Below are 8,165 nucleotides of genomic sequence, written 5' to 3' on the forward strand. Positions count from 1 at the left end.
GCCCAGGTTGGTAGCTCCGGGCTCTGAGACTCGCTCCCGTGGGGTTGGGTTTGTTCTGCAGTGCGAACATATCCTTTAGCCTAGTTCCTCAAAGGTATTTAGGCAGCTAACTCCCATGGTGTTCAATGGCCTTGCTCTTTTCCCAGGCATGTTTAGACTCTTGATCCATTTCAAGCCGCCTCAAGCCAGGGGACTTTGCAGGGCCCAGAGCGGCTCTGCTCACTGGGGAGCTGCTTGCTAGGGAACCAACACGCTAAGCAGTGAGAACAGCCTGCCCTCCATGCAGCAAGCCTGGGAAGTTTTACTGATGAGCAGGACTAGACCAAGCACTGGTTTCTGCTCAGCAAACCAGAAGTGTGTCTAATGCAAATCCATACACCCCCTCGGTCCAACGAGATTCGGGCAGATGTTTGAGGTGACCTAATCAAAAGCCAAGAGCTTATTGCAGGTCACTGGCTTTGAAATGATACCAACCACCTCAGAGGAATGTTAGAGTCTTTTGCTGGAGATTCATTCATTTGACAAACTTGGGAACTGCATAACAACATACAGGATATTCCCCTTTATCCCAGACCCTATTATCTGAACCTCCACAGTATCCAGATCCCTTCCTTGTCCCTGTCCCCAGCACAACTGCCGGCCAGTTAGCCACCCCGCCCAGCTGCTGGCATACACATCCCTGCCCCATCCCATGCCTCTGGGTGGAGTTGCTCTTCCTCTGGTCTGTGTCATAGCTCTAGCCCCGGCTGCTGCAGCACTGCGGCACTCACTCTTCAGTGCAGCCTCCATGCTGCTCCCTGGCTGGCCCACAGGAGCTGTGCTGCTGGGGATCACGTGCACCCCAAGCTGAGCAGCTGCAGGAATCTGGCTGCTAGGGAATCTGCTGCACATGTGTAGTGACAGCAGCAAAGTCTAACCATTGTTCACCATTCTCTGGCTGCAAGGGAGAGCGCTGGGGTGAGAGGCTACCCTCTCAATTATCCAAAGTGTTGGTTATCTGAACAAAATCCACATCCCCCATGCAATCTGCTCCACATTTATACAGGGCCCAGTTCCGCTCCCCTGAGCAAGTCCCTTGTTTCACTAGTAGTCCCACTGAAATCAGATTTGATGGTGAGCTAAGGGTGGCAGAAGTGGACACTATTATACTGTGATCATAACCAGGGCTGACATTAGGGAAAATGGTGCCCTGGGAAAATTTGTACTTTGGTGCCCCTGGCCCCCGCTGCCTCCCTGGGCTCTTCCCTGAACCCCACATCTCCACTGCCTCTCCCCCTCACACACACATTGTTGCGGAAGTTTGGGACTGTGGAAGGAATCTCCTCATCCTACCTCAGCATCCAGCCTTCCTCAGCTCCCGTCCCCCTCAGCCAGTGTCCCTTGTTCTCCTGCACCCTCCCCCTTCAGGAACCCCAGGGAATGTGCAGGGAGGAAGGGTGGGAAGGAGGGGAGAGGGGGAGGTGGTTGGATGATGGGAGGAGGCAGGAGAGCCGAGAAAGAGAGCGCTCTGCCAGTGGCGCCTGGCCTTTTATGGCTTTCCCTTGTGGGAGCGGGACTCTGAGGAGAGCGTAAAGGCATCATTCCCATGCATGCCGTGCAGTTGGCTAGTGGAGGTCGTGCTGTGAAGGGGCCGGGCTTGGGGAAAGTCGTGCCCCACCCCATGGTGGTCCTGCTTGGCATCCCGGCCTGGCCTGTGTTGTGGGGCCTCTGGTGTCGTCCAGCTGAAGCACAGTAAGGGGTGGGGCTGGGTCTGCATCCTGCTCCTTGCCCCCTGACCACGGCGCCCTGGGCGGTCACCCACATCCCCCACCCCTAAGGTCAGCCCCGATGAGAACAATCTGCCAGAACCTGTCTGTAGAGCTCATCCCTGTGGAAGGCAAAGAGGCCTGAGGTTTTCAGTGAGAAATACCTTGGCTTTGCTCACAGGGGGCGAGGACCCTTGCACACTCATGGCCACCTTGTGCAAGTGAGTGTCTCTTTCCCGAAGGTTATTTGCCAAGGACCCCCCACTGGCTGGCAGAGGAGTGGAGTGAGCAGGGATACATCAAGCAGCTCTCCACACCTATCTGTCAGGGTAGCGCTTGAGTGAAGTACCAAGATTTTTCTGGGGGAGGGAGATGCTTCCCAATGTCACAGCAGCCTCCTCCCACAGAGACGGACTGGATTACCTGCCATTTTAGGGACAATTGTTATTTGCACTGTGGAAGTACTTTTGGGTTCAGGGCTCCAGCATGCCAGGCTGTCTCAAACCCCAGAAAGACTCTCTCTGCCCCATACGGTCTAATCTGCCTTTTGCTCCAGCTGGATGGGGAAAGGAAGCTCTTTGTTGGCCTAACCCATCGGTTAGGTTAGTATATACACCACATTATATGAAGGCCTGGCAGTTATAAGAGCTAAATTGATCTATGTTTTTCCCAGAGTTCTGTTCACTCACACTAAGCTACGTCCCACAATTAGTCCCACCCAGCATTTGGAATAAACAAATGGGAACTTGTCAAAATCAAGACACACTCGTTATATGTTTTATTACAAGCTAGGGAGGTGCCTTCATAGACCAGTACCTGAACTGCTAGTATTCAAAACAAAGATAAAAGAAAGGTACAGAACAAATTAAGGAACTAGGGCAAACTGGTTGATTGGATTTTAGTGACGTGTAAAAGGGTTTGGTAACTTGTACGTTCAGCCTGTAAGTACTCCTAGCTGAAATGTGTCACTTGGGGAGCACACCTACCGTGGAAGGTAAAATTAACAACTTTGCCTGGAGACTGGTATTGTATTGAATCTTTCTTCCTGTATTACACGATTACTGACATTTAGCAACGAACCTGACCAACCCTGGTTGTTTGGTCTCTTGTATATATTTCACACTGAACCAAAGTGTGATCAAGCAATTGACTGTGCAATTTATCAGCATCCTAAAACACCTCTGCATACCCTTCCCCCAGAGATGGCTGGAGTCCTAGAAGGGCACTGCTGGGCACCAGGTTACAGCAGCATGCTGGAGTTTGCTCTGCAGTGTCCACCCAGGTTCTGCATCCTTCCACACAGGCCCTGGGCAATCATGAAACTAGGAAACAAAACCATGTAGCAGAGCACAGGCCTAAAACTGAGTCACATACTGCCCACTGCTAAAGCCCCCGCCTCTCCTTGCTGTTGGTTACTCACATCCTCTCTCAGGTCCTCCTTAGATTGGAGCTTCCTTGGGGCAGGGACTGTGTGGGGCACACGGCCCCCTGTAAACGGGTCAACTCACCCCTGCGGCGCCTCCTACTGGTTACTCTCCGAAGTTAGCTCAGTCCAGCCCTGGAGCACCCTCTGCAGGCTGGTGATCCACCTGTTCTTAGGCCCCCCGTGTCCCTCCCTGGACCCAGTGCCCTGTTACATGGGGTGCTGCCCCCTAGCAGTAACCCCTTTCTCTCTGGGTCTCCCCTTCTGTCTCAGGGAACCCCCACCTTCTATCCCCACCTTGCCTCAGTGTATGGCTACTGCCAGTCATTGTCTAGCCCCACACTCTGGGGCAGACTGCAGTCTCAGCCAACTCATCCCTGGCAAGGAGGGTTTGGACCTGCTGCTTTGTCCTACCCCTGGGCTACCCTCTGCAACCCACAGTACCTTTGGCCTATAGCTAGGCTGCAGCCTGGGGCTTTCTAGGCTGGAGCTCCCCAGCTCCTCAGCCTTCCCCAGCCCTGCTTCACTCAGGTACCTTCTCTCTAGTTTCTAGCAGCCAGGCCCATCTCCCTCTGGAGGCAGAGAGAGACTGTCTGGGCCTCTGGCCTCCCTGGCCTTTTATAGGGGCCAGCTGTGGCTCAGTTTGGGGCGTGGCCTCTAGCTGTGGCCACTTCCCTAATCAGCCCAGCCTAGAGCAGCAGCCCTCAAGCCCTGCCAGGCCACTTTTTAAACCCCTTCCAGCAGGAGCAGGGGCCACCCTGCTACACCCCCCCCCCATTGTTGGTGCTATACAAATAAAACAGAAGCTGGGTTGCTCACAGCCTGGGAAGCAGGGAACAGCTGACTGCAACAAGGCCCACTTCTCTCACCTCTACATCAAAGCAGCTCTCTGGAGTCTCCCGCTCCCGACCCCTGGACCGTGGCATGACCTTGGATTTCAGAGCATGCACAAATAGCCTCAGGCAGCTGGAGGCTTCACAGGGGCTGCCAGTGTGCTCTCTAGGAGCACCCCTGCTAGCTATCAGGGTAAGTGCCAGCAGGCAGCTGGGTTCCCTTGAGGGGCTATGAAGCCAGGAGGAAGGGGATGGGGCTGATGCTGCTAGAAGCTGACACCAACTTTTAGTTTCAGTTGGAATCTGGATCCAAACCTTCTTCACCAGCAGCAGATTGTTACTGTGAGGGTCGGGCAGCTGCCCCCACAACTCATCACGGGGGGCTGGACCAGTCCCTCCAGCAGGTGAAACCAGAGGAACCCAGCCCTTCACTCTGCCTGCAGAGACCTGGCTGACAGATGAACTACCTGAAGGGACTCAATCACTGCAAGCTGCCAGTATTTTTGCATGCCTCCAGCTCCTACATACAAACATGCCCCTTCCAGAGCCCAGCCCTTGGAGCTCGGGTGCTAATTGCCAGCTGTGCATTTCATTCCCACCGAGGTCAGAGAGAGGTGCAGAGACTCACCAGGGCTACTGCAGGCCACTTTACCTTTGAGTATTACATGCGTCTGACGAAGTGGGTATTCATGCTCCAATACATCTGTTAATCTTAAAGGTGCCACAGGACTCTGTTGCTTTTTACAGATCCAGACTAACACGGCTACCCCTCTATTACATGAGAACAAATGGTTGTCTGTGCCCCCAGTTGAACCCTCCCCACCAGAGCAGGTGAGCTGCTGGCTCTCAGCAAAGAGCTGCATTAATGCTAATTGCAGGGGATTCCACTGATTGGTTCAAGTTAACAAAAGCCTCTTGCTGAACATTATGTACAGCACATTAGCATCAAAACAAGCACAGTCCCCTCCCTTCAACCCACTGCCTGTGGGCAAAGGCAGGCCTCCATGGTACAGCCTGCAGGCTGTTGAATTGAGAGGGGCCGGGTCGGTGGCAGAGTCAAGGAACCCTCCCTGAAAACATTCTGCTGCAGCCCCTCCCAGTGAAGCTAAGAGCCTGCTCTGCTGTAGCATCTCCACTGATTTGTTCACCTGCTGCACTGTCACTTCTCAGGTAACCAGGACTCAAACCACTGCAGACTGTCAGCTGGGCAGCTGCTCCCTGGGAATTCTGTGCCAGGATTCCATCAGATGCTGCTGCTCTCCTACAAACCCCACTCCCTGGCTGGCAGGATCCCATTCTGCCTGGTTAAATCTGTTACACATTCCCAGATAACATCCAGCCAAGGGGATACTGGGACATGAATCAGTTCCACCCCCCCAAAGTACAAATACAGCAGGAAACAAAGGCTTGATGAGAGCAGGTCCAATAATGAACAAGGGGAATAAAATCAGAGATAACTCTACCCTGGCTGACCCGCTGGCTGGCTTTGGAAACAACAGCAGGTGACCCACTGTGCTCTCTAGCCGGGGGGCAGTTTCTTTCCCTGCCCCTTAGTTCTTCTTTCACAGGCACCACAAGTCAATATCATGACTGATGCAGCAGTTAGAGGCTGAACATCGAGGGCAGAAAGGTTTTGCACTTCACCCTCCAACCATCTAAGTGCAGACGCCTCCCACCTGTTTGACCATCTGCCCCGCAGTCACACTGTGATGACTGGGGTTAAGCCAAATTTCTGCACTGTGGCAGCCACTCTCACTGTTCCAGTCAGCAGCCTGTTAAGCCCAGTCCAGGATCCATGTCCCAGGGTGCAAACAAGTGGACGTGAATTCTAAAATTAATCAGCAGGTCTGTCTCTCTATCCCACAGTAGCTGCCACTATGCGAGGACACAGCTGTTGGCCCAGATAGCATTGTTCATCTGAGATCAGCACTAGACCGGCAGCACTGGACATGAACGCACAAATGGCCACTGCAAAAGGATGTCACGGTGTCAATCATAGCAAGTCAGCAGGAACTGCAGGTGGAGGTTTTCTTCTGGAGGTGGGCTGGTCTTCTGACAGGAAGCATGTTGCTTATTTGCATCTATTGGAACCATCATTAGCCTTGCATGCAGAAGGTTGTTTTCATCCACCACAGCCCTCCAGGCAGTTTTGAGGGTAATGGCACTGGGTCAAAGTTTAGAGGGAGTTGTATGAGCCAACACACAGATGTTAACCTGTGGCTAAGGCAACCACTAACGATATGGGTGGCTGTGGTCAGCTCTGCATCAACGAGATGTGTACGCTGACTTCTGCCCCAAACCGCAGCACAATGTTCTACTGAAGCAAATACCAGCACCAGGACTGAAGTTCATAAAACATCTGCCTCGGCTCCTCAGAAGGTTCCTGCTAGCTTCTGGATCAAGATAGTGCGAGAGGTGAACTTTTTTCTTAAGTGTTCTAGATGGGACCTGTAGGGTCGACTATGGTCCAGTCTGACTCCTAAATAAGTGGCAACTGGCTGTAAAGGGAGTGGACAACTCTCAACACCGACTGTAACGGGCTGATCGGCCAGGTGATTGTTTAGAAGGAAGGTTGCAGCCACCGTCTTAGACTCACTTAATGTACGACTCCACTGATGAAGGTAACTGGCCAGAGCATTCACATCCTGGCTGAGTGACCCTTCAATATTGCTTAGAGTGTTACCCACATCAGCGCGACAGATGTGTCCCCGGCCCTCTTATGGCGTGAGTCACATAAAGGAAAATGTAAGTGGACAAAATGCAGGCTGCACCCACATATTCTAAGCAAATCCTAAATTCAGTCCCTTTCACAGAGGGAAACAGTCCCTGTGCCCTGAGCCGCTCAGCTTGCTCTTCGTTGGCCTGGTTAGGAACTGCTGCCCTCAAGTGGGCAAACTACATCCAGAAGGCTCTTCAGCCAACAAAACTGGAAGGGACCATCTATCCCAGTGCAGTTTCTATCCTACTTGCTGGATGCAGAGGCACCAGTGCTTGCTGAGAGGCCTTTAGCATGGAAGGGCTTTGATTCCCAAAGGATGCTCCAGCTGGTCCAGTGATCCTCACTAGCTGTGAGCATGGAAGAATGTGGCAGGGAAAATCAGGGAGCCGGCCAGAATGGCAGCTTTTGGGCAGACACAGGCAGGTCACACGACACTGGGATTCTGAACCCTTCGACATGTGCCACCTACCAGCTTCAAGAACTGCAGTGACAACCGCACATGCTGAGAGCACAGGCGATCCCAAGGGAATGGATATGGAGTATGGCAGGACAGCACAGCCCAGGGAGCTAATATTTAATAACGGGCTGCTCAGACTAGCAGACAAAGGTCTGACACGATCCAATGGCTGGATGCTGAATCTGGACAAGTTCAGACTGGAAATCAGATGTACATTTTTAGCAGTGAGAGTAATTAAGCACTGGAAGAAGTTGCCAAGGGTTGCGGTGGATTCTCCATCATTGGCCATTTTCAAATCAAGATGGGAGTTTTTTTCTCCCAGACCTGCTCTAGGAATGATTGTGGGGCAGGTCTCTGGCCTGTGAGACACAGGGGGGTCAGACTAGGTGACCCCAGGAATCCAGGACTTGCCTTGCAGCACTCACAGCAAGTGCTTCAGAGAATAAGCAGAGAAGCAGGGATGAGGGTTACAGGCATGAAACCTGGAAGGTGCAGAGATGAGAGAAGGGCCAGAAAGGACGCAGCAAGACAAGTGGGAGACAAGCAAGGGAAGGATTAAGCGAGGGACAGAGCAGGGGACAAGGGCATCGCCGCCATAAGAGGATACTACAAGCATGGACAGTACACAAGGCAGCTAACAGAGTGGGATCCAGATGGTCCATTGCCAGAGGAAGACATTTATTAAAGGGCTGTTGTGTGGCAAAGGAGGACAAGGACTGCAGTGGATACCAGACACCTCCCAAACGAGGTCCTCAGTGGGGAGTACGGTGCAGAATCCACAGCTTTGTAGCAAATAGACTTGCAGCAGGAACCCTGGGCATTCAGACCCCCCCACACCCCACACATCTTCGCAGCATCCCATGGCACAGGGAGCCAACGGGTGCCTGGACTGCTGCCTATCTATCCACTCAGGGGATTGACTCTACTTTTCCACACAGACACCAGGCTGTGACCCAGAAAGGGGCTGATCAAAGGAGACACCAACAGA

This window comes from Mauremys reevesii, linkage group 21 (genome assembly GCF_016161935.1).
Source record: "Mauremys reevesii isolate NIE-2019 linkage group 21, ASM1616193v1, whole genome shotgun sequence".
NCBI classification, from domain to species: Eukaryota; Metazoa; Chordata; order Testudines; family Geoemydidae; genus Mauremys; species Mauremys reevesii.